The sequence below is a fragment of the Thunnus thynnus genome, chromosome 19 (genome assembly GCF_963924715.1).
Source record: "Thunnus thynnus chromosome 19, fThuThy2.1, whole genome shotgun sequence".
Lineage (NCBI taxonomy): Eukaryota > Metazoa > Chordata > Actinopteri > Scombriformes > Scombridae > Thunnus > Thunnus thynnus.
In genome coordinates this window covers 3,590,665-3,617,688 of record NC_089535.1, presented here as the reverse complement: position 1 = coordinate 3,617,688, position 27,024 = coordinate 3,590,665, and the positions used below count along the sequence as shown (strand labels likewise).

The 27,024-nt window shown below is 38.0% G+C and overlaps 1 protein-coding gene across 1 annotated transcript in view; it reads left to right on the top strand.

Moving 5' to 3' along the window:
• The first annotated feature begins 238 nt into the window (after nt 1-238).
• LOC137171155 (hyaluronan and proteoglycan link protein 1-like) overlaps nt 239-27,024 on the top strand; it is a 36,728-nt gene continuing 9,942 nt past the window's right edge. The window contains exon 1 of the mRNA XM_067574928.1: nt 239-700. The gene's annotated coding sequence lies outside the window, so the exon portion shown is untranslated. The remainder of the gene's footprint in view (nt 701-27,024) is intronic.

Below are 27,024 nucleotides of genomic sequence, written 5' to 3'. Positions count from 1 at the left end.
TCTCTTATGTTTATTTTCCGATTTTAAGAAGAAAAAAAAAGGATAAACTGCTGACACTGAATCTTCCAGGTGTGGGTACTCACATACAATACAATGGTATTGTATGTGAGTATGCATGTTTACCAGGCAATGGTCAACGTTTGATACTTTAAACATGATATTTTATAAGACTTGGGGAACCTGGGGAAGCAGAGACAGGCGGAGTTGACTGTGACTCAAGCTTGTCATCACATATTGAGCAACAGGGGCTGATACCTCCTTTGTTTGAGACTTTGCCTGAAACCATTGTCACAAAACAACGAACCCCAAAGTCTGCAGCTCCAGTACAGCTTTTTTTGCGCAGTGATGCGCTGCAAGTTGCCAAACCAGGTGACACAGTCCTGATTTCACAGGAACCTATGAGTCTCCGCTTTCCAAGTAATCCCGCAGTTTTGCATAAATTTCACCTGATTCTTGACGCAGACTCCTCGCATCCCTGCGTGTCTAAACGCACACACACACACACACACACACACACATAGAAGGAGGTAGGAGGAGTGTGCCTGTTTGTTGCCACACTGCAGCTGGTTGGACCCGACAAAGGAGAAAGAAAACATCCACGCCGCTTGCTTCGTCTTACCTTGACGTGCGTAATCATTTTGCGCTTCAGTCCGCATCTTGGCCGCCAGAGTGTTCACCGCAACTCAACGCACTGAGCAAGGTAAAATACTTTTATTCTTAATATTAACAAAGAGAAAAAACATATTAAGGGGAATTTCAGGTGGGCGCACATTTACTTTGTGGTGATTGATTGTTTTTGGCACTTTGCCTTTGTTGGATAGCAGCTGAGATACAATCAGAAAGATAAGAGAGGAGTTCAGTGGAAATGGACCAGCAAACGTCTTGTGTGTCATGTAATTAAGAGCTGTATTTATCAGAATGACTCACATTTAATGACTCACAAAAGTCAGAGCGCCAATAAATAATGCAATAAACTTTATTGATGTCGCACTTTTTGTTCACAGCTCAAAGTGTTTTTACAAAACAAGAAAGAAAAGAGAAGATAGCAACAGTTAACATATAGAAATACATTTGAAAAAACAGGAGAAAAGTAACAGCAGCAATTACACTTTCATTACTTTAATAACTGTAATCTTCTAAGATTAAACATAAGTATATTTAATCAGAAAATGCCAAACAAAGTGTTTACATAAAAACATAAATGTTGCTGTCATTAGATTCTGGTTTGAGTCCAGAACTACAGATGGGAAACTAAAACACAAACTTTATTTAAATCATCACCGTATCTCTAATATAAGTTGTCAGTATTTGCTGAAAGTCACTATTTTTACTTACACAAGTTTGTAGCTTGAATTTCTTTGGATTTCCTCAGTATGGACTTAATGATCCTTAATCGTTCACTTTTATTGGCCCACTATTTGCCTTAATGGCTTGTTTGGCATCAATTCTGATGTTTTTTGTAGAATCTGACATTATTGCACTCTTGTTTGGTGCAATCCAGAGATTTTATGTGATGTGATGTAGATGTTTGTTAGGGTCGAGGTGTTTAGGTTCAATGTCCTGCTAGAAATATCTAGTCTTTTTTTTATAGTAGTCTTTTTCTGCAGTGGGGGAAAAGCAGTTGTTATGCAGAGTTGATCCTGATTCACAACAGGTCAAACATCTGCACCTCTTGATTATATCCAGCACCATGTTTCGACTCGGGCGTGGGGGCTCCCTTGTGTGTTATTCTCACCATTTTGCCCTCATTGAGAACATGAATGAATGCCAGTTTTCATTTTCATCAACGAAAAGCGTGACGAAAAACATTTGTCTACCACCCTTTAGTCACTACGAAAATGAGACTAAAAGTAAATAGAAACTAACCTTTAAGAACAGGAAGTATGACAAACATTTTTACATGATACGATGATAATGTGAAAGATGGACGAATGGACAAATGAATTAATTACCCCTAATTTACTTGTTTATGCATAATATTCCACTAGTATAACATATATTATAATATGACATTTAGGAATGGGCCATCCTGCATCACGAGTACTTTTAATTGTGATACTGTAAGTACTTTTTCTTGTTAATATTTTTAAAAGTACCCCATGGAGTTTTCGACCACTAGTAGAGCAACTTAACGAGATGCAACATGTTAATTTTTGAGTTTTAAAGGTGTTGGTAGATGTATTTTTTAAAACTTTGAACATAGCCAGGCTAGCTGTTTCCCCCTGTGTCCAGTCTTTATGCTAAGCTAGGCTAACCACCAAGAAACCAAGTAAGTCCTCAGCTATTCCTTTAAGGATATTATACTTTTCTAATAAAATAAGTCCACATTATCTGCTAATTTCAATACAACAAGGACGACTCTAATTTAAAATATCTTAAAAATCTGCAAATCTGAAAATGTTTTGTGAGGAAGAAGAAATATTCAGCATGTTTATTAGACCTCAGAGATAAATGTCAAATGTCTTGTTTTGTCTGATCAACAGTGAAAAAAACAAAGATATTCTGTTTTCTGTCATGTATGACACATAAAAGCTTAAAATTTTCACATTTGAGAAGCTGCAACCAGTAACTATTTGGCATTTTTTTTCTTAAAAAATGATTAATCAAATTAGTTGCCGATTAATTTTCTGTTGATTGAATAATAGTTGCAGCTCTACACACAATGCAAACAAAACCGGACAGGGGAGCTTTAAATAAAACTTATGCATCTTTCTTGAGCACAGGAAAGGAATGTTATTAGGAACATTGTTTTATATGTATTATATTCATGTATTTATATGCATTTTATCTAAACATCATAGTGCATCTATAGTTGTTAGGTGCCTTCTTAGAGCATCTTCTACAGTGAATTTTTGGATACTTTTTGATTTGATTGATTGACTTTGGTCTGTTTCAAGGAAACCAACTTCTCAGCAGTCATTCTGATAACTGGAGTGTGAAATTGGCTCTATAAACGGAGGTTTTACTTGCTTTCCTCAGTCTTACTCATACCCTCGTCGCGTGTCAGTGCAGTCGATCATATTTGCGAGAGTTATCATAGTTGTGGTCGACCCTGTTGTGCAGCAGAGGCTGAGTGATTTAGAGCCGGGAGTGTCGGGGTTGTGAGGGACTTTCAGCCCAACAACCCCTCTCTGTGTGCTGGCTTAGACTTGGCGGCTCCACCCTGACCCCCACCCATTACCCCTGCACCTACCCACCCAACACACACACACTGCAGTGGCCCATGTCAACCTCCCAATGAAAAGGGGGGTTGATTCTCTGCAGTGACACACACACTCATGCACAGTCAACTTCAATTTGTGTAAATGACCAGCGACCAGGAAACAACAGGTTAAATGAAGTTGTGCCTGCGTGTTCACATCGGCATGAATATGAGGGTTCAGATGTTAATTAAAAAGAGGTTTCTTTATTTGCTGCATGAAAAGAAGTTTGTGTGGTGTTGTGTAATGTTTTTGCAATCTACTGGCTGCAGCTTGAAAGGAAATGTTCCCCTAAATAGTCCATGTGTGTGTTGTTTTCACTACTATTTGTGCAGCAAACACCTTCTTGAGGACACGATTTCCCAATTTGACCCTGTACAGCCGAAATATAAATGAAGCAAAAATATTTATTCATGCCGAAATGTCTACAGAATTAAGTGCTCTCTGCTTAAACAGACGCAATTCAGATGAGCCTCAAATGAACCTGTTCCATGACTAATCTGTACGATGTGCAGTCGACCACGTCTGAAGGTAAAAGTGTTTTCTGAATGACTGAGGGCTGACAGAAACATTATCAATCATATCACGAATAACAGTGCACACTTTCAGACTGTCTCTCCTTGAGGTTTTTGGCATAAAAAGTGAAACAAATAGTTCAGAAGAATCAATCAGTCCTCGAGAGGCGACATGACCACATTAGGTGGTGTCTGCGGAGGAAGGTGTACAGTGAAAGATGAAAACACTGAAGAACCTTTGAATCACTCACAGAGGAAGGATGGAGAATTCCTGTTTGAATGAAGAGGTGACAAAGTTCAGTTGGAGCTTCAGTGAACTGATCTGCATTTTGTGCACAAGTTAATCCAAATGAAAGAGGTCAGCTTTCTTGTGATGTTTCATACTATGGTAACCCTTGCTACGACACTCAGACTACAGTTCACACTTGTGTTGCATCAAGAATTGCGAGCAATAACATGCAATGGCGCATGTTTGGGGCTACAGCCATGCTAGCAGCTCTATGAGGCTGTGCTGTGAACTAAATGCTAACATCAGCATGCTAACATATTGATGTTTAGCAGATAATCTTTACCATGTTCACCATTTTATTTCAGGGTGTTAGCATATTAACATTAGGGATGTGCAGAGAGCCCAGTATTTGTATTTGTATCTGTATTTGTATTCGAATAAAAGTGGACAGAGGCTTAAAAATCCTGTTTTTGTTTTTTATTACGCTTTTAATTTTAGAAAATTAAAATAAGTGTTCATGAAGCGTGTGTCAGTATCTTAGCTTTATCTCTGGGGAACACTCTCAACTCCGGGACTGATGTCCAAATTAGGAAATATGCGTCATGTAGCAGGTGGATGTGACTCCCCTCACTGAGACCTGCTGATACGACGGCGTCACAGCGGAGCAGAGGAGAGACACTGAGATAGCGATGTAACTGACCTGCACTCTGGTATGTGACGTGGTTTATTTTTCTTCCTGAAAACAAATAATTTTTGAAATATTTGTATGAAACAAATATTCGTAAAAAAAAACCCCACTATTTGTGCCTTGCTGAATAATGTATTTGTATTCGGGCACACCCCTAAATTACATCTGCGAGACACACAAAGTACAGCCGAGGCTGATGGGAATGTCATTAGTTTTGTAGATATTTATTTATAAACCAAAGTACTGGACAGAAATAAACTTTGACCTGATGATGGCGCTAGATGAAAAGGGGTCACCGAAGTTATTACAATTCGTGTGAATCAAACTTCATGGCAGTCCTTCCAATAGTACATCCGGCAATTCACTGAAATCCAGAAATGTCAACCTCATGGTGGCGCTAGAGGAAAAGTCAGAGTATCACCAAAGTTACCAGGATTCATCCTCTCGGGAGCATGAATATCTGTGCAGAATTTCATGACAATCCTTCTGATATTTGTTGAGATATTTCAGTCTGGACTGATGTTGCTATCCCTGCTCGCATGGCTCAAAAGAGCAGAGGTGTTTGGGCTGTTTGTAATCGCAGTGTCCTCAGTCGAGTCCAGATGAGGGCTCTTTTTACACATGACCCCCTCTCCTCACTACAGGGAAAGATGTGGAAAGATGTGTGGCTGTGGCTGCAGGTGTGCAGCAAAAGAGTGAGCAGAGTATTGACGGTTTAAGTACACTGCTGTTATTAAAAGCCTGTGTTGAATATCTGTTGCAGCGAGGGGAGTATGACGTGAGTGAACCAGCGACTCGAGTTGTCTTGCAGGCTGCACCGACTGTTGTTCATCCCAACTGCCCCTAAAACCACAAAATGTCGCTTTTACATTTCTGCATGTTAATCAGTGAGCTTTAGAGGTGCTGGTAGGTGTATTTTTGAGCTTTGAACAGAGCCAGGTTAGCTGTTTTCCCCTGCTTCTTGGCACTAAACAACTGTTTTGATGTCTTCCAGTCAGGATTTCGACCACACAGACAGTGGCAGAATTTAAGTATTAGTATTACTGGATCTCTCTGGTGCTGCATTTGACACAGTCGACCACAACATATTACTAGACCGACTGGAAAACTGAATGGGACTTTCTGGCACAGTATTAAACTGGTTTGAATCCTATTTAAAGGACAGGGACTACTTTGTGTCTATAGGTAATTACACATCTGAGTGGACAAAAATGACCTGTGTTCCCCAAGGCTCCGTTCTGGGGCCTCTTCTGTTTAACATCTACATGCTTCCACTGGCTCAGATTATGGAAAACAACAAAATATGTTACCATAGTTATGCAGACGACACCCACATTTATATAACCATGTCACCAGGGGACTATGGTCCAATACAAGCACTGAGTAAGCGCATTGAACAAATCAACAATTGGATGTGCCAGAATTTTCTGCAATTAAACAAAGACAAAACTGAAGTAATTGTTTTTTGGAGCCAAGGAAGAACGATTAAAAGTCAGCACTCAGCGTCAATCAATAATGTTAAAAACCACAAACCAAGCCAGAAATCTTGGTGTAGTCATGGACTCAGACCTGAATTTCAACAGTCAAATTAAGACAATTACAAAGTCAGCCTACTATCATCTGAAGAATATATCAAGAATTAAAGGAATTATGTCTCAGCAGGATTTGGCAAATTTTGTCCAAGCATTTATCTTCAGTAGACCTGACTACTGTAACGCTGTCTTCACAGGTCTCCCTAAAAATCAATCAGACAGCTGCAGATGATTCAGATGCTGCTGCTTGAGTCCTCACTAAGACCAAGTAAATGAATCATATAACTCCAGTTCTCAGATCTTTACACTGACTTCCTGTCTGCAAAAGAATTGATTTTTAAAATACTGCTAATGATTTATAAAGTACTGAATGGTTTAGGGCTGAAATACATTTCTGATCTGCTGCTACGTTATGAAGCATCCAGACCTCTCAGGTCGTCTGGGTAAGGTCTGCTTTCTGTCCCCAAAGTAAGACCTAAACATGGAGAAGCAGCGTTCAGTTTTTATGCTCCACATATATGAACAAACTCCCAGAAAACTGCAGGTCTGCTGCAACTCTCAGTTCTTTTAAATCACAGCTGAAGACTTTTCAATCAAATAATTATTAATTTCTTACACTGCACTGTAACTTCTATTCTTGTATTTTATACATGTCTTCTATTTTAGCTATTTTCTATTCTCTTAGCTCCTTTATGACTGTTTTTAATTGTATTTAAATGTACTTTTATGGTTTGTTTTTTCAGCACTTTGTCTTGTTGCTTTTAATGTTTTATGTAAAGCACTTTTAATTGCCTTGTTGCTGAAATGTGCTACAACATCTCAACAACTGCTTGGACTCAATGAATTTATATTCATAATATCTATAATACCTGCAACTAATAAGGCTTTTCCAAGGAGGTCAACTGCACTTTTTAAATTTCTAGTCATGTTATCTCACCTCTTATTAGTTGCTGCATTTAAAAGTAACTAAATACAATGAGTCAATAAATAATTAAGTTTTATCTTATTTCAAACTTCAAGAAACCCATTAAGCAGAAGAAATGAGATACAACCCCAAAGCTCAGAGTATTAACCTGCTTCATATCAAAAGCAACACCAGACCGTGACCACTGCTGAACTTTGACCCTTTGGCTTTCACCTCTGACACTTTGAGACGAGGATATAAAGAGAAGATATAACACTAATCTATACAGCCCTCCTTCTTGAAAACACAGAGACATGCTGGGACGAAGAACCAGATTAACTTTTAACTGTATGGCTTTCTGCAGGGTCAAGGCAGGCAGTTAACAGAGATGGGAAAGTGTCATAAATTACCTCCTCACAGCGGGGTATCGGGGACGAGGAGAGAGGTGAAATTCAGGGTGAGGGGCTGAGACGGTCGACTCTTAACCCTCTGTAGCCCAGGTTCAATTTGGTTAATTTCTACCAACTTTCTAAGCATTCGTCTTTCTTTAGCAACCTTTAAATTATGCATGCATGTTTTGTTTTTCGTTTTTCAGCAAACTCCGCTGTAAGTCTAACTTCACATTTTCGCAGTATAGCAAAGTATAAAACTACCAGGAATCCAAATGATAAGAAAAATGTACGAATCTTTAGTGATTATCGGTCAAAATATTATAATAGAACAGTTTAAGGTTGTAAGAGTATATTCTTTCACTGTTCATAAACACAAATTAAGCAGATAATTGTAAGAAATAAAACTATAATACAGTCTATTTACATGTAAAGTGATTTTATCCCAACTTGTTTATGTGCCTTTTTCATTCAAAGTAAATATATGTCTGTAAATCACTGAAGTAGTTACAAATAGTTTCACTGTTTATTGTTTACATTTGTTCTTATTATCAGCTTGTCAGTCATCTGTGAAGCACTTTGAATTGCAGTAACCTGTAGAAAGGTGCTATACAAATAAAGTTTGATTGATTGACTGACTAAAATAATGGTGCTAAAATGTCCCAGTAGTGTACTGGTCAAGAGGCAAGTTGTAGCCTTCTCTCTACCCATGTTTCCTGTCTCTCTGCATTTTCATTTATCAAATAGAGACAAAGAAATGGCAGAAAAATAATAAAAATAAAACAGGCAAAAGCTCAGTAATTTCCCAAAACAGCTGGTTACTGTAGTTTTTATCAAACAAACAGGAGGAACGAGACTGTCCAAGACAACAGGTCATAATGTCAATCGCCCAAAAACGATCAATGGTTACGTTTGATTGACAGACGCCATCTAGTGGTCGTAGTAATGAGTAGTGATGAGTAGTGAGCAGTGATGCAGTTCAGATGACGCTTATATATGTGGACAGATTTCCTCATTCAGAAAAGGAGGGTGGATGATGGCTTTAACCCAACAGTGGACTTTACCACAGGAGATGCTGTTCGTTTCCTGTTTCCAACCGTGAGTCAGGACAGTTTTTTAAAAAGTGTATTGTAGCCATGACGACGAAGGTGGCCCAACTTTAAGGAAGTAGTGACTTTAACCCAACACCACATGTTTCTCTAACCTTAACAAAGTGATCATTTTAACCCAAGTCATGATCTTTCCCTAAACCAGAACAGACCTTAACCACAGCATCGTCACATCATAAAACATCATTATTGTTTAACAGTGATGTGTGAAGGTTTAGGAAAACACAGACACATGATGTCCTGCCGATTACTGCCAATAGGGTCCCCAGATTAGAAAATGCTCCTATGTGTCGTTCTGGAGTCACATGGACAAAGGAGCTTTTTCATCGCTTAGTTTGGAGGATCTGTTGGGAGGAAATAGTGCACTTGTTTGGGGACTATTTTCAGCGGCGGATTAATCCACATTTGGCACTCTGGTGAGTATTTCTGGCAGCGAGACAGTGTGTGTTGGACTGAGTCAAAATAAACTACAGTGTGTGTGCTCATGGTAATGAAGGAACATGTCACCCAGTGCAGCGGTGCGACGCACTGAAGTGTTTTTGGACAACAAAGGAGCTCTATGGCACAGAGGAATAAGACTAAAATAAGATGTTAAAGTCTACTTCTACACCAGAACGGTGTAATGAGCGAACAGGAAGTTTGCTGCATCTTATGTGTTTCTTGGAAATTGATATGGAGCATCCTGATTGGACATTAGACCCACTGTGCTTGATACTGAGGACTCTTTGTGGCAGTCATGGTGGTGTGACAGTGACGTAAAAAAAAAAAAAAACGTGTATTTTTATTTAGTGGACTGGTTTGAACCCACTACTTTAACCACAGAGGAAAATATATGTGCTGTGCAATGAGGAAACTGAGTGAGTTATTTGTGAATATCCCCCGGCTGTGTGTACAGTAAATACCCCGCCCATCACCTGGTACCCCCACAAACACATACATGCTCCCACAAGTGTCAGAGCCTGTGTGCTTTTTCTAGAGCAGGTTGTCTCACAGCTGCTGAAACCTGTTACATCAGGTTGTTCCTGCTCTCACAGAGATGCTGAATATAGCAGCTTTTCTGAATCATTTCCCATTAGCCTGAGAGCTGCAAAGCATCACGGAAAAGCTCTGTGATGGGAGGAATTACCTGGAAAAACACTTGACTTAATTCAAAGGAGTTAACCACAGCCCCAAAAATGAAGCCTGTGTTCGGTTGGAGGGAAGACGGTTCCATGCTTTTTATAGGGCGGATTTATTTGAAGAATGATGCAGAATTTCTCCTTTATGTTTTTTGCTATTTTTAAACTTTGCTTCAGTCTGTTTTATTTAACTTTTAAAATTTGAATTTGAGGATAAACCCCTTGAGATGCACCATCTCCTTTTCAAGGATACAAAAACATGACAATTAACAATTTAACAAATAAGTACATAATAAACATAACACACACTCAGAAACAAACAGGATTCTCACAAAATGCCCAAACCATCACATCTCTGCTTCACTACACTAGCTTGTTGTGCTACATATCACAACCTCTTGACTATATACTGAAGTACTTTGAGAAATTTACTATGTAGTACAAAGTCCAGAGGTTGTGATATGTAGTGGCGTCAGTGGCGTCTGCCTTACACAGAACTACTCTCCAGAGACTGAAAACATGATTGCTGTTATTAGTCTTTGGAGCCGTTTCTAAACAAACTAATGTGACCAAACTCTCCATAATCAAGGAACATGTTTTTGGACAACAACAGAGGTTTACGGCACAGAGGATTAAGAGATATCAGGCTTTGGATACACACACAATACTTATTAGTAGATCAGTTCATTGTTGGTTTGGATCCAAACATGAGATTTGTTGACAGTAAGATAAAAATCACCAGCCTTATCCTTCAACATCTGCAAGACTGCAGGACTAATATTGACTGTACCAATAAAATTAAAGGGGAAAATATGAGTAAAAAAGAAATAAATAAAACAAAACAATAAAATAAAGAAGTAAAGTCATGAAAAGAGGTAACAGATAGACAGACATTACTTTTTGTGGCTTGTTTTCTCAGAACAAAGGTGGTGATTATTTGAGTCTCTGCAGAGACGTCTTATCTGTTCAGCAGGAGCATCGGTGTCATCCAGGTGACCTGAAATCTTCTCCAGAGCTCTGCACAGCTGTAGTCTTCATCACTGTAGATAGCAGCACAGTAAAAGATCCACCACAGTCTGTCCTGCTATCTACACCATAAAACCGTCCACCCAACGAGAAACATCCTGATATGTTAAACACAAACACTTGTTTGTGTTTATCTGTCAAACACAGAATTCACATCCGTCCTACAGACAAAGTGCTTGTTGGATTATCTGACAGCGTCCTTCACCTCTAACCTTACTGACGTTAAATCTGGGGCTGTGATGACAATTTGCGTAACTTTCCGAAACGACAATCCAATAATCACGCCCACGTTACACAGCAACACAATCAGTGTGTTTACATGCGCTTAAATATACTTGTTATGCGTAAATACAGCTGAGAACCCAGCATCATTGTGCACATACTCGTTTTCGAAATTTGTGTATAACTGGAGGATTAAAAAGTATTTCGACTAGGTGGATGATTCAGTCCTAATGTGCTTTAGGAGCTGAATCATCTCTGGCCAACACTGGAAGATCTTTCTTGTTGAACTTCCACTTTTGCACAACATAAACAGAAATGTTAGCAAACTCTCTCCAGCTATTCTGGCATGGAAACTTTCTGGTGTTGTTGTTGCCATCAGAGTCTGCTGTTAACCTTACTTTCTGATACTGCCGCCACCGGTCATACACTGCATTGCATCACACGGATGCGTAGCAATGCTTTGTTCTATTTTATTGCCAATGTTATTGTTTTATTCTTTAGTAATTTCAAATATTTTAATAATTGTTAAAGAGGACATATTCTGCATATTTCCAGGTCTATATTCTGGGGCTCTACTGGAATATCTTTGTGTGACTTCCAGTTAAAAACTCCTTATTTATCTTCTACTGGTCCTTTATGCAGCCCCTCAGTTCAGCCTCTGTCTGAAACAGGCCGTTTTAGCTCCTGTCTCTTTAAGGCCCGCCTCCTGATGAGCCCACTCTGTTCTGATTGGTCAGCTTCAGGAAGCTTCCTGGCTACGTAAACAAACTATAGTAACAGGATTTTACTTATTTTTCTCCTTCTTTACTCTAAAGGGAAACTTCTCAAATATAAGCCAAATGATGCCTTCCACCCATCCATGTCAGTTTTCATAATTACAGGTTTCCAACTTCTAAATAGTGTTCATGTCAACATCCAAGCAGCAAATTAACCAGGCAAATCAGATTTTTTTTATTAAGTTCTCTGACAGTACCCCCGTACCATCTGTTCATATGAATGAGTGAAAACTGATTAATGTAACATTATCTAAAATCTACATAAGAAATTAAACAGATAAAAGTGTTCCTACTATTTTGTCTACCCCATTAACATATATGAAAGGGCAAAATATTAGGATCACTTTTCAATACAATGCACTCCAGTACACCACCACCACCCACTACAACCTCAATAATAAAGATAAAGTAGAATTATCACCTTTCTGACAATTTCAACAAAAACTGAAAATGTAGAAGCTTTGTAAAAGTGGAATTTATGGCAGAGTTGTTGTATTGGATTACATTACATTGCACAGGTGTTCCTAATAAAATGCTTGGTAAGTTTATAGCCCAATCTTAAAATTAAAATAAGACTACTATTATGATGATTGGGCTGGTTCTAGGCTTTGATTGGGCTACTTTACTTCTTGTGATCACATCATTTAAGTGTAATTTTTAGTGTAAACTTGGGTTTCTACAACATAACCTTAAAGCTTCATGTAAATACATAGGTTTTATGGTTTTCTTCTTAAAAAAGATCTCCCCTCTCTGACAAAAATGACCCAGAAACACGATACAGTGCTTGACATTATGTTCTTTCTGTCTTTTTCAACATATATCAGTGTTAACGTCAGTAAAACATGCGTGTAATGAAATCCATACGTGTATCTCGCCGCCTCCAGTGCTGCTGTGGCCTCTTACATCACACACGCACCCATCTCTCCACAGTGATATGTTGTCAACTCTTTTATGTCTTGTCTCTTTTCTGTCTGTAAATATCCCCTCGGGTCTCTCAGATTTTAATGTTTTAGGTGTTTCACGGCTCGTTTAGTTCTCTCACTGAAGGAGGTTTCATGAGGGTCAAATGGCTGCTCGCTGCCTCCGTCATAAATATCTGTCGACAAAAGTCTCCGGTGTTACTGAGAACTGAGGTCTCAAGGGACAGATGAGTGTGATCCTTAAACATTTGTTTATACAGTTGTGAGCCAATACATCATTCAATTCCTCCAGGAAATTCTGATTTTGCGATCACAATAATTAACGTAAATTAAAGACATCTCCACAGTATTTGCAATAACTTGCAATTTTGCTAAATTACCGCAATGATGAATGAAATGGCCAAATCAACAGACTGTTATTGATTTGATTCAGTTGTTGCATTTCATGTTGTGGTAGGAAGGAAGTTAATACATATGACTCTTCATTGGTAGTATTTTTTAAAAAATTGCATTATTTTCCTGAGCTGCAGTTTTACTGCAAAAAGAGCACATAAAACATTAGAAACTGTATAACAATTTTTGAGAAAAGCTGCTGTAAAATCAAACATTTTGGCCACAATAATCACAAAAACTCTGCGAAATCCTGGACGGACTGTTAATTTACTCTAACATCTATTTAGTAACTTATGTTAGCTTGCTAACTTTGTTACTGTTAGCTTGCAGGCTAAAATGCCTTTGCTTCAATTACAAGAGTTTATACAGTGTTGGTACAACAGTATGCACAAAAGAATTACTAATACCTGTACTGATGTAGTTTTATGACAAAAGTTAGCTGGAGGTATGGAGCTAGCTAAAAGCGCTAATGCTCAGTGTAGCTTGTAGTGTTTTCAGGTTTTCAAGACAGCTAGCAGCTAGTAAGCAGGCTAGTGGAAAAAAGAATGAGCTAGTGAAAGACAGAGTTTTGAAGAGTTTCCTCATTCTGTATTCCCATTTCAAAATCTCTTTCTACGATAAGTGTCACAAGTGACACACAAGTTAACATAGAAACATTCTGCTTAATGATATAACAATCCTACAGGTTTATGTTATAATCACCAGTTTCAACTATGCAACCCGGTAATGTAATGCTGGTTGAATTTACGTTTCTGTCAACATCATGAGAAATTTTTAATTAACGTATTCGGCAAATTGCAAAAATGTTGATACTGAACATATGCGTGAAATTTTCACAGACAACGTACCAAGCTCTTGGTTTCTTTTAACCAAAATATCTGATCTTGCAGTACAATATTCACTTGTAGAAACTACAACAATGTTAAACTTTTTATGGTGATGTTTAGACACTGGTAGCACTTGGTTAAGGTTAGCAAAAGATCTCGGTCTGTTATATACAGTTGACCAGCTGACGTCACCTCATTGTCCATGCCCATAAATGGCCGTCCATTCTGTAGCCTTGGTCACTAAGGTTGTTGCTGTGGTGTTTCCATGTGTTGTTCACATTGTCCACTCTCATATTTCAGATCTGATTCAGCTCTAACATGTACATATGGATCTCAGAAGTTTATATTTGGAGTAAAGAGGAAGAAAAAGAAGTGAAATCCTGCTAATATAGTTTGTTTACGTAGTCTCCGGAGCCGGAGGAAGCTTCCTGAAGTGACCAATCAGAACAGAGTGGGCTCATCAGGAGGCGGGGCCTTAAAGAGACAGGAGCTAAAACGGCCTGTTTCAGACAGAGGCTGAACTGAGGGGCTGCATAAAGGACCAGTAGAAGATAAATAAGGAGTTTTTAACTCCAAAAATACTCCAGTAGAACCCCAGAATATAAATATAAACCTGCAAATGAGCCAAATAAGTCCTCTTTAAAAGAAACAATGAAGCTCTTTGAACTCTGTTTATTTGAAAATAAATCTGATGCCCTGGGGTGGTTTCAAGGGTCACTGTGTTGTGCCTACGTTAGAGCTGCTGCTTGTGAGGTGACAAGCACCCCAGGAGCCGTGGGTTTTATAAAACAGGATAAATGAGAACCTCCTGTGTCAGATTAGGATTTGGCTTCAGGTAAATCAGAGGTCAGAAAGTGATGGAGAGAAGAAACAAATGGTGTTTTTGTGAGAAGTAAACAAGAGAAAAGTTTGTGTGTGTGTGTGTGGTGAAACGGTCCAGAACAGAGCGGATGATTTATTCCAATGGAAGAATGTGAGAATTAACCAGAGAAATGTCCCAACTGTAACCTAAGAGAGCACTGGGAAATGTTTGTGAAATCTCTTTGTGGTTTCTCTACACCACACTTGAATCCTTGCTTTGTTATTTTTCTTGAGCCGGTTCAATGAAAGCATATATTCATTAACACAAACAGGAACCTCCTCTAAAGAGTGAATCATTTGGCTGTAAATTGAGGTTTGAAGAGAGGGACAATGAAGAGACTTTATGTGAGAAACTGTGGTTTGATTGTTGATGCCAGATATAATGATTCTAGTATTTTAGTAACAGATTAGTGTTTTTAACTTTTATTGTTTGTATCCTGTCTTGCTTCAACATTACGCATAAACACTGTGTTAATGTGCAGTTTATAGTCATTTTTGTTTTGTTTTGTGTTTCTTCATGTCCACGTTTAATGTTTGTGGTTTGAGTTTGTGTTATATTGTTAGTTTTCTTTGTGAATTTGTGGAAAAGGGTTTTATGACAGAATAAAAACACTGAACTAAATCAATGTGGTGCAACTTAACATGCAGTCAACAGGAGGTAGAAGAAAGTTTTGTTTCTGCATGCAAAGTATCAGATACAATTATGGAATTAAACTATATTTTTTTATATATTTTCCTTTAGAAAAAAATGATTTTGCTCACGAAGCTGGCATACAGCAGGTGTGTTACTTCATTAGTGCAACTGACACATTTTCAAAGTAAAACTGCTTCATCCCACAAAGACTCATCTCAAGATGATTCCCAAGGTGACTAAAATGATGGAAAACCTTGCAGATGTTCTGTAACAGAAGAGATGCAGCTGTGTGGTGAGCAAATCAGCAGCATCTGCACAAAGAAATCAGGCTGTTATAAAGAGAAAAGAAACACAAGGTTACTGAATGCACTTAAATAGTACAGCAGTTAAATGTTGCACTTAAGTAAATTTGGGACGAGTCAGATTAAAATAATGAATGGTTGAAATTGATTTTTGTCATTTATTTAAGCTTTATTTTAGGGCTGCAACAATTAGTTGAACAATTAGTCAATTGACAGAAAAAATAATCGACAACTATTTTGAAATTGAATAATAATAATTTTCATTAATTTTGTTGTTAAATATTTACTGTTTGCAGCTTCTCAAATGTGAGGATTTGAGGTTTTTCTTTGTCATAAATGATCATAAACTGAATCTCTTTGGATTTTGGACACCATGAGCTCTACAATATTATATGATTAATCGATTAACCTATTTTATTTAACCAGTAAGTCTCTTGAGATACATGACCTGGTAACAAGAATCACATTTAGCTCAACAAAACGGGCACTAAGAGGCATGAAAAGATAAAAAATACAAATAAAATGTAAAAAATGTAAATGATACAGCAAAGATTGGATCCTGCAGTTCCCATAATGAAACTCAGCAGTATCTTTTTCTTATGCTACATCCAAGTTGTATCATAGTTAAGAGTTTTGATTTGAACATTTTACTATAAGTCTTTTATAATCAATCTACAGTTAATACATGGTTTATAACAAACTATTACATAGTTATAAACAGATATAAGTGTTTATAAATGCATTTGTCAACAACTATAAATCTTCCTGTGGACACACATAACTGGTGGCTGCTGTATAAACATAATGAATGACAATATAGTAAAACACAGTTGTAATAATATAAAATATGTCTTCATAGGATATAAGTTATGTCCTTATATCTGCTTATAACTACTATTACTATAACACTCTACTATTATAGAGTGTTATAAACCATTTAACTCTTTATACAGTGGTTATTAATACTAAATATGGGAACTTACAGTAAATTTATACTGAAACTCGTAATTAAGTTAACTCCGATGCAACTTGATGCTGCTCAGTTGCATTATGGGAAACTTAGGATCCAGTGTTTTTAGAGCTTGACCCAGACTAAAAGTCAAAATATCTCTTTCTGCATCAATTTTGAACTTTAAAAATAAATCAATATTAAATGTTAAAACACTGCTCATAAATGCTAAATAGGGGGACTTAAAGTTACCCGAGTTTCTGACTTGTTAATTGCGTTCACGTTGCATATCCAATTTGGGCTTAAATAACACTGAAGTGCCAGAAAGCCAAGTGAATATGGATATCTTATGTCAAAAAGATTCTGTCATTTAATTAGAAGTAGTGTTTTAAGCCGGGCTCAGACTACTGGAGTTTTGCGCAGATTTATCCCTGATTCACCCGTCCTGACAATGGGAGGAGAAAACTGGTCGGCCCAGATTATCTGGTAATGAGAGGGGTTTAGATTCAATCTTAAACATCCAGAACTGCTTGCAGACTCGTCAGGGCTACCCCGATCATTTCAAACATGTTTGATATTTAGGATTTAAACTCTAGATGATTACATCACTACTTTCTGAGCGGGACCACAATAATCAATGAGAGAGAGCTGATGGTGTTGCCAAGCAACAGTGAACATTCCAGCCCTTGTAGGCTAACGTTAGCTAGCGTACTACTGTTGACAGATATTAAAACTAACAGTTAAAATCTCACCTCTAACTCCAATAATTTTTAAAGCCAAAAATAATGCCTAATATCCATTCATTAGGAAATCAGTAGCATTTGGGTGCTGTTCCAAAACGTGGAACAGTGCCCAAACTGTGTCGTTGCCAGGGAAATTCTTGGTAACGTAGCTCTTTTAAGGAATAGGGTAATGTGTGTGTGGTTGAGCGAGTGGCAGAAATGTGATGATGAAGGTGAGCAGAGCAGAGGAGAAGGTTAGCAGTAAGTTGTCAATCTGGCAGTAAATGTACAGTACAAGCTGCAGTGTGTCAGTTAATAAATGCTGCAGCTTCTCAAGACCAAGAAAAGTCTCGGCTGTTGTTTCCCCAACTGCTGGAAAAGTGAAGGGGGTTAGCTCCAAAGTTAGCAACAATGGGTTAGCCTAACCTGACGATGAGAAAACAGAGATCGGAGAAATGTGTGGCTGCTGAGTCTCTCCCATAGACTGTATAAAATATGGACGTAGTTACCGTGACACCATTCGTTGGTTTCTGAAGAGCGGTTTTAAAGCTCAAAGCGAGCCGCTCCGGCTGTCGCCATCTTGGCAGTGCATGACTCTGCCTAACTCCCAGCCAATCAAAAATGGGCAAAGACGTGGGCTGAATGGCTGAAACAAGCCACCTAGCGGCTGGCGGACCTGTCACTCAAAGCAGCCACGTCCTTCATTATGCATAACTTCATGGCTTAATAAAATTTAAACGGGTGAGTTATAAAAAAATTCACCCCCCCGTACAGTTGTCATGAAAGGAGAAATTAGCTACAGAGACCTAAATCGTTTTTTGTACCAGGCTGTAAACATGTTTATTTCTGCTGTAACATTGGACATTTTAACATGGGGGTCTATGGGGATTGACTCGCTTTTGGAGCCTCAAGTGGCCGTTCAAGGAACTGCAGTTTTTGGCACTTCTGCATTGGCTTCATTTTACAGCGCCAGAGGTTGCCGCTTGGTCTCTCCTGAGTTTTGCTCAGCGCATCCATCCCACCCCCACCCCCACCCCCCTAAAGGCTACCGCCGCCGCCACCCCGAAGCAGTAAACCAAGGCGAAACACTGTGTTTGAATAGTTTAAATGTGTACAGATCAGAGATTGTGGTTAAGTTATTTTGCAGAAGGTAATTGAGCCATTAGATGCCTGAACTTGCTAAAAGTGTTTATTTTTTGGAGGAGAGGTTAAAGGTCATTTAAACAAGGCTCTAATGCAGCACTTTACTGTGCAGTTTTATGTTTTTTTTTTGCTTTAGTTAACAGAAACTGTAGAGACGAAATAAAAGAGAATCACCAAACAAGGAATGGAAACTTTTCACTGCATGTGCCAGCTGTACGTTTTCATGACGGTTTAACTTGACAGGTTTGTTCTCTCCTTGTAATGTGTGATGTTCAAAGTTTGCCAAAATCCTGCAGGTCCACTACCTACAATGCTTTAACAGTTACACCCAGGCTCAAGCATTTATATGTTTAAAGATTTTACCTCATTGTTCAAAGGATAAATCTGGTGATACTCTAAATGTTCTTATTGTCAACAAATCCCATAAAAAGAGCCAAACCAACAATGACTTCATCTACTCACAAGTATTGTGTGTGATATATCTTATTCCTCTGTGTGGTAGACCTCAGTTGTTGTCGAAAGACTATTAAAAACACATCAGTGAGTCACTCCGCTGCACTGAGTGACATGTTGCTTCATCATGAACACACAAACACACGCTGTAGTTGAATGTACGGCTTCAACTTCATCGATCAGCCTGCTGATTATCTTTTAAAATAATAGTTTTGTTCACCACATTTTCCCCTCAGTCGAAGGTAACCTATTCACACGGCTTGTTTTGTCCAACCAACAGTGCTAAACCCAAAGATATTCAGTTAATCATGTAATGCAAAGAAAAGTGACATTTCCTCACATTTGAGAAGCTTGAACCAATAAATGTTTTAGTCATTTTTGCTTGAAAAATGACTAAAATGATTAACTGATTATCAAAATTGTTGCCAAGTTATTTTCTGTCCATTGATTAATGGACTAATTGTTTCAGCTGTAGTTTATTTTGTTCTCACTGGAGCACTAAATGTGGATTCATCCACCGCTGAAAGTAGTCCCTAACAAATGCACTATTTCCTCCTATTTGAGTAACGTTTGCCAAAAACTACAGTGAACATCTGTTTCAGGAAATTACGGAACCTTTTTTTTAAAAAGTGAAACTTTAAAACATATTTGGGAGGTGTTTTTGAAGATTTACACCTTCAGAAAGTATTGAGAGACGGACCAACGCGTTGTTGGTTTTGGTCTTTTTATGGGATTTACTGACAGGTAGAAAAATATAGAATAACACCAGCATCATAGTTTTAAGATCTTCCTGGTAAGATATACGGTATAACATGCTAAATAACAATAATAATAAGTACAGTGCTTTTCAAAGGCACTCAAAGATGCTTTACAGAGATAAACAGAATGGCAAAGAGTGTTAAGTAGAGAGCGAATAAAAGACAAAATAACCCTTAAAGAAATGATTTATTGAACAACATCAAGCAGTATGAAACTAAATATTTAAAGGGTTGGAAATCCCGTGAGGCAAATAGCTGCCTATCAAGTTTATTTTATCTCCATGTGGAGGCATTTTTGTTTGTTTAACCTCCTCCACTCTCTCGCTTCTTACCATAGACACATTTTTGTCTCTTTTAGGGGGGGGGGGCACAGGATCTTTAGGGGGAGATAGCAGGTCAGCAGTATCTGCAACATAGAAGTGGTGATACATCATCTGAAAGCTGGAACCTGAAGATTCATTTGAGATGCAGTTCAGCACTAAGTGTCTAGTTTTTCTAGTCATGAATCTGTAATAAACATTGTTTTTTCGTTAGGCACCTATTCAAATTTTGAAAGTTTAGAGTGTATAAGGACTTAGAACATTATGATGGAAGTATATAGTATATAAGTATATGCATGTTCAGTTATGTCTCATAAGTTGTTGCAGCAATTTTTGGGTTGATACCATTTGTTACACAGATTTGGTGCAAAATTTAACTAGTTTTAACCACTCGAGAATTGATAAAAATGGTCAAAAATCCCTCCAAAATACCACATTAAGACACCAAGACCTTGAGGAACACCATAGAAAAATTCATGTTGTAATTTGGTTTCAAAAACTTTTGAAGTTTGGAAATTTCTGTAAGAATTGCAGAATTTTTGGCGAACACCTTTTTTTCAAATACCATTTTTAGAAAAGGTGAAAATAACACATTTATACTGCATGCAAAAAACGGAATGATTTTTGCCCAAAACTGCATGAGATTGGGCGTGTCCATAAAGGGGGGACTTGTTGGTACCCATAGAACACATTTTCATCCAGATATCTTGAGGTGAGAGGTCAAGGGACCCCTGTGACATGGTTGGTACCAATGGATGCGTTTGGTCTTCTAGTTTCATATGATACCAGTATCTTCACTAGCTTTAAACCTGAGCCTGCTACAGCCTCTGAAAAGACAGTAATGTTGGCTGAGGACGCCAGCATCCTTGGTAAATGGACTAAACTGCACTTATATAACGCCTTACTGGTCTTCTGACCACTCAATACATGTCAACATTCACCCGTTCACACACACATTCATACACTGATGACAGAAGCTGCCATGCAAGCCCATCAGGATCTAATCTAATACACAATCACACACTCACACACTCACACACTGCTGGCACAGCCATCAGGAGCAATTTGGGGTTCAGTATCTTGCCCAAGGACACTTCGACATGCAGACTGGAGGATCGAACTGCCGAGCCACAGCCGGCGCCCCCAAACTCCTTGTGGAGTTTAAGCGGTAAACCCCTTGTACTTGTTGTGAAAACATTTATTCATACTTTTATTATGCTTGTTTTCTGCCAAAAATGACATGAGATACGCTGAGTTTGAGTTCAGTTGGACCTTTTGACCATCTGACAAAGCGGACAAGAATGTGGCCATATCTTCATGTATAAATATGAGCATATTAATAGTTATGCATGGCTGTGACATGTGAGTACAAAATCTTGATGTAATCTTAGGAATACATTTATTGTTTGTGTGGGTGTATTTCATTCAGTTTTTATTATGATTTTAAGAGGAAGGAATTCACTCAGGCTCCACAACATCATCAGATAACAAACAAGACTCCTTAGTTACTACTGTTGATAGTGAACTATATTTACCCTCCTACAGTTTATCTGAGTTTAATCCTAATGTTTTATAACTAACATTTATTTCCATTATCGATTAATCTGACAATTAATTTCTAGATTAATCATTTTGTCTATAAAATGTTCAAAAATAATGAAAATGCCTGCTTTAATCTCTTAGAGCACATGATGTCTCATTCAACTCCTTACTGGCAGGCCTCCCTGCATGTACACTTAAACCTCTGCAGATGATCCAGAACGCGGCAGCGCGTCTGGTCTTCAATCAGCCCAAAGAGTCTAGTAGGAAGGGGGGGTTCCCATGCACCCCACTGATATATTTTTCTAACTTAGTTTTTCGATAATGAACAAATATACAGCAGCATGATGAAAACATAGTATTGCTTTTCACCTCTGTAGCTTGTCCTGTCATGAAAGATGAAACTAGTAGTGGAACATTTTCCTTGTTATTTTGACTTATTTAACTCATATTTTGTTAATTTTTCCCTATTCACTGTCAATTTTAGTTGACTCCAGAATTTGCGTGGACCGTATAGTTTGGTATACATGTAGTCAGTTATTTTGCAAGATTTTGAGTGTAAATTATACAGACTTCTTCTTCTTATTCTTTTAATATACCAAACTAAAAATCTAAACAAACAAAAAATCACTACAATAACCATCTCAATCAATTCCTCATGCCAACATTATATAGAAAAATGAGGTCATTTGTCTCTGTATGATGTCTTGTTAAAAAGTTATGTCAATTTTCAATTTCCGCCAGAAATCCAAGATGGCCACAAAGATGGCCGCCAAATGGACCCATGGGACAATATTTCGAGTTGGGAACATGAAAATTTGTTTACTAGACACCTTGAAGATTACAAAAAACTAAGTTAGAAAAATATATCAGTGGGGTGCATGGGAACCCCCCCTTCCTACTGGACTAAAAACAGCACATGTCACCCGGCTGTTGATATCCCTCCACTGGCTCCCAGTTGCTGCCCGCATCAAATTCAAAACCCTGACACTCACTTACAAAATAGCAACTAAAACGGCTCCTGCCTACCTGAACTCCCTCATTCAGGTCTACACTCCCTCCTGCCCACTACGCTCTGCCAACGAAAGGCGCCTGGTACCACAACAGGGCCCTAAGTCACCAGCCAGACTCTTCTCCTCTGTAGTTCCTCGGTGGTGGAACGAGTTACCAAACTCTGTTCGATCTGCAGAGTCCCTCTCAATCTTTAAGAAAAGACTACAGACCCAGCTCTTTCGTGAACACCTCTGCACTTGATGGACTGTAGGGAGACTCTAGTCATTGTCTTGTTGCACTGCCTGTTGGCATCTACGTCCTATCGGGCCCAAACTTAAGCTTTATGGCACTTTACTGGTGTTGTTGTGACTAGATCCTTGCTTGTGTTGTATCAGTCTCATACGTACGTCGCTTTGGATAAAAGCGTTTGCTTAATGAAATGTAATGTAATTTTGTCTGATCAACAGTCCAAAATCCAAAGATATTCAGTTTACTGTCATGTGTGACACATAAAACCTTTAAATCTTCACATTTGAGAAACTGAAACTAGCAGATATTTGGCATTTTTTCCTTAAAGGATCAGTCAGGTGATTTTCTATAGTTTTCTCCTCTCATCTCATGTTTGGATTCAAACCAACAATGAACTGATCTACTAACAAGTATTGTATGTGTATCCAAAGCCTGATATATCTTATTTCCCTGTGCTGTAGACTTTTTGCCCTGAATTGAAGTAATCTATTGTCCTGGAGAGAAAAGCAGGACTCCTCCCAGTTCCCAACTGGTGCTGTGAACTGGCCAAAACAGACACACACACACACACTCATTGAGACTGTGTTTAGAAAGATTTATTTGAAAGGACAGCAGTGTGTGTTTGTGTATACACATATGTGCTGGCGTGCATGTTTTTGACACATGTAAATAGAGATGTGAAGTGAAGAAATAGTTCTATTATGATTATTATGTGGAAAATCATATTATTACAGTTGGTTGTTCTTATTCAAAATCATTTGGGAGTTCACAAATTACATCAAAACCACCAAAACCAGTGCCAGAGGGTTCATTTTAGCCACACCAGCGCTGTCCAGCTGGAAATATCTAAACAACTGTTGGATGGATAAAATTTTGCACAAACTTACATGTTTCGCAGATGATGAATCCTACTGACTGTGGTATTCCTCTGACTTTTATTCTATTTCTGTCATCAGGTCAACAATTTAATTTGTCCAATACTTTGACTAAATATCTGCAAAACTACTGACAGTCTGATCAGCCTCAGCTGTACTTTGTGTTTAAATTAAGCTTTGGTTAAAGTTCAACAAGGAAAATCTCCTCTCACGCATTCTGCCTTTCAGTGGAAAAGTTTTCAGATCATTTATTTAAGTAAAAGTATCAATACAGCAAATTAAATATACTCCATTACAAGTCCTGCATGAAAAATCCTACTACAGTAAAAATACATAAGTATTATGAGTTTGATGTAGTTAAAGTATTGCAGTAAAAGTAGTGGTTTGGTCCCTCTGACTGATATATTATTATATATGACATCATTAGATTATTAATAGTGAAGCATCAGTGTTAGAGCAGCATGTTACTGTTGTAGCTGCTGGAGGTGGAGCTAGTTTACACTACTTTATATACAGTTAGCTAGTTTAGTCCAGTGGTTCCCAACCTAGGGGTCGGGCCCCTCCAAAGGGTCAGCAGATAAATCTGAGGGGTGGTGAGATGATTAATGGGAAAAGAAAGAAGAAAAAACAAAGTTCTGATACACAAATCTGTTTTCAGTTTTTGGACTTTTTCTCTAATCTTTGATTTTTGCTGAAATATTGGATCATTTGAACATTTATTGAAATGAAAGCATGTGAGAAGTTTAGAGGGAAAAATCACTATTTGGTGGAGCTGTTAACAACTCATAGACATGTGAAATGTGACCCCGACTACACACTGCTTTATGTAAGACGTCAAAAGACAAAAAGGTTGGAAACCACTGGTTTCATCTTTAACAATGTGTTGTATTTTAAAAGCTTGTTATATTATCCATTGTGTCAAATCTTCATCTGAAAAGTAACTAAAGCTGTCAAATAAATGTAATGGAGTAGAAAGTACAATATTTCCCTCTGAAATGTAGCAGAGTGGAAGTATAAAGTAGCATCACATGGAAATACTCAAGTAAAGTACAGTAATTGAGTAAATGTACTTAGTTACTTTCCACCACTGCACATCTTTTAATCCCTGGCTAAGAGAGGAACCTTCAACATGTTGTTTGAGGACAAATAGGTGACTCACACACACCTGGCCTATAAAGACATGTTTACCCTCCACACAGATGGATGCTGAGGAATTCTGTTGTCTGTGTGAAGGACTCATGAACAGGCCTTTTCCACAGATCTCACACACGCACTGATGATGTTTTCACCATGTGTCACTTCTCCGTCATAAACAGCTGAGTGTGTCTGAGTTTAACACCTGCTAATGGAGCTAATGGAGCCTGAAACTGCTCTCCTGCATCATTTCTGCTGCTGCAGCCTCCCTCCCTCCCTGCTTTTGGTTTCCTTTTTTTTTTTTTTCTTCATGCTGTATCTCACTGTCTTCATCCGCTCTACTCCATTCTCATTTCACACATCACCTGCTCTCCACGCATCCTGCAGAACACAGTATTATAAATCCATTGTAATGTTATCTTGTCAATGCTGTATTCTTTAATTGGTGTTCTATTCTGCAAACATAACATCTCTTGCATGTCTGTCTTCCTCTGTTGCTCTTGCTGAGGTTTCTTCTATTTTTTCCCTGTTAAAGGATGTTTTTTAGGGAGTTTTTCTTCATCTGAATTGATGGTCTAAGGACAGAGGATGTTATATATCCGTACAGATTGTAAAGCCCCCTGAGGCCAATTTGTGATTTGTGATATTCAGCTAGACAAATAAAACTGATTTGACTTGAACAGTCTGACTCAAAGTTTTTCTCCTTTTAAAAAGGACATGTCACAGCTCCCAGCGCTCCACCTACTTATCGCTGCACTCCCCTCCTTCCTTGTCCTGTTCGGTCCTGGTATGCGTAATGACTATTTTCAGGCAGGGAGGGTGAACTAAGTGATGTGTGTGTAACTGGCACAGTGTGTGTGTGCGCTGCAGAGCTGTTCTGCTGACTGCAGGGGCTCCACCTGGCAGAAGGGGGCCGAGGCATCAGCAAATTGGGATGGAGTGAATGAAGATAAGGGTGGGAAAAGCGGATCAGTCTGAATGACTACCCCTCCACTCATCCACCCACACACCCACACACACACACACACACAAATTCATACACAAGCCTAAAAAGAAACACACAGGAAGTTACGGAAGTTTGAGTGTGCCAATAATAAAATAAAATCATTTAATCAATCTTAAGTTTGATTTTACATTTGTGTAGATTCAAATTTTTATGTTTGGAAATGAAGAATTTTTCCAAGTGTTCTCTGTATAAAAAGTAGTTTAAAGCCTTTTGTGTCTACAGAGGGAGCTGCTGTGATAGATTACCTCAAGTGATGTCACTTGAGTCAGGGTCGGTTGGGGCTGAAGACTACAAGTTTGTAAATTAAAAAGTGAAGTTACCAGACCTCTGTAGCTAGCTGCTCATCTCTGCTGGAGGCTAGCAGCTCCAGGCTACATTAGCCACTACTAGCATCACCCATACAATCTGTACATTTGAGTGAATCAGGTTGAGTTGCATTGTGGGTAATGTAGGCACCAGGTTTTGACAAGGAACAAGAATGTGTGGAATAAAAAAGATGTCCATCATGACTAAGACAATGTTAAAGGAACACAATTGTGCTAATGCCAAAATGAAAATAAAAATAAAAACTACATGAATAAATATTTTTTAGTATAAGTGTTACATATAGCATAACATTGCCATAATGGTAATGAAATGTGTGTGAACTGTATATGTGAAAAAGACTTTTAGGCATTGGCACAATAAGCTGAAACTTTTTACAACACAGATCATATTTGACAATAAAAGGTAACATCAAGCTACAAATTTATAATATCTTGTATCATACGAATACCAATCTTCTTTTCAAATTATACAATTTTACATTTGTTCAGTAAATTATTTTAAAATTATTGTTTAACTTTCATTTCATCACTATAGCTGTTCCATAAATTCACACCTTTAATTGAAATACAATTATGTTTTTCATTAGTTCTAACTATTTGGTTTTTTAAACATTTTAGATACTTTCAAGTAATCATTGATTTCTAGCTCCATACTTGATTTAATCTTAATTTAATAAACTGTGAGTTTGTTTGTTCTTGAGAAATCGTTTTGTTTACAATTCTTTTATGAAAATTGGATTTTTATTTGTTTTACATTTATTTCTTCATACTTCCACACAGTATGTTATATATGGAACAACCTTGAGGGCTTGTTAGTTACAGACATTCCAGCAGCCCAGCATGAAAATGAAAGTTTGATTTTTGAGGGGGTTTTTTTTCGAGTTATTAAGTCTTTTTTCAAATTTCAATTTT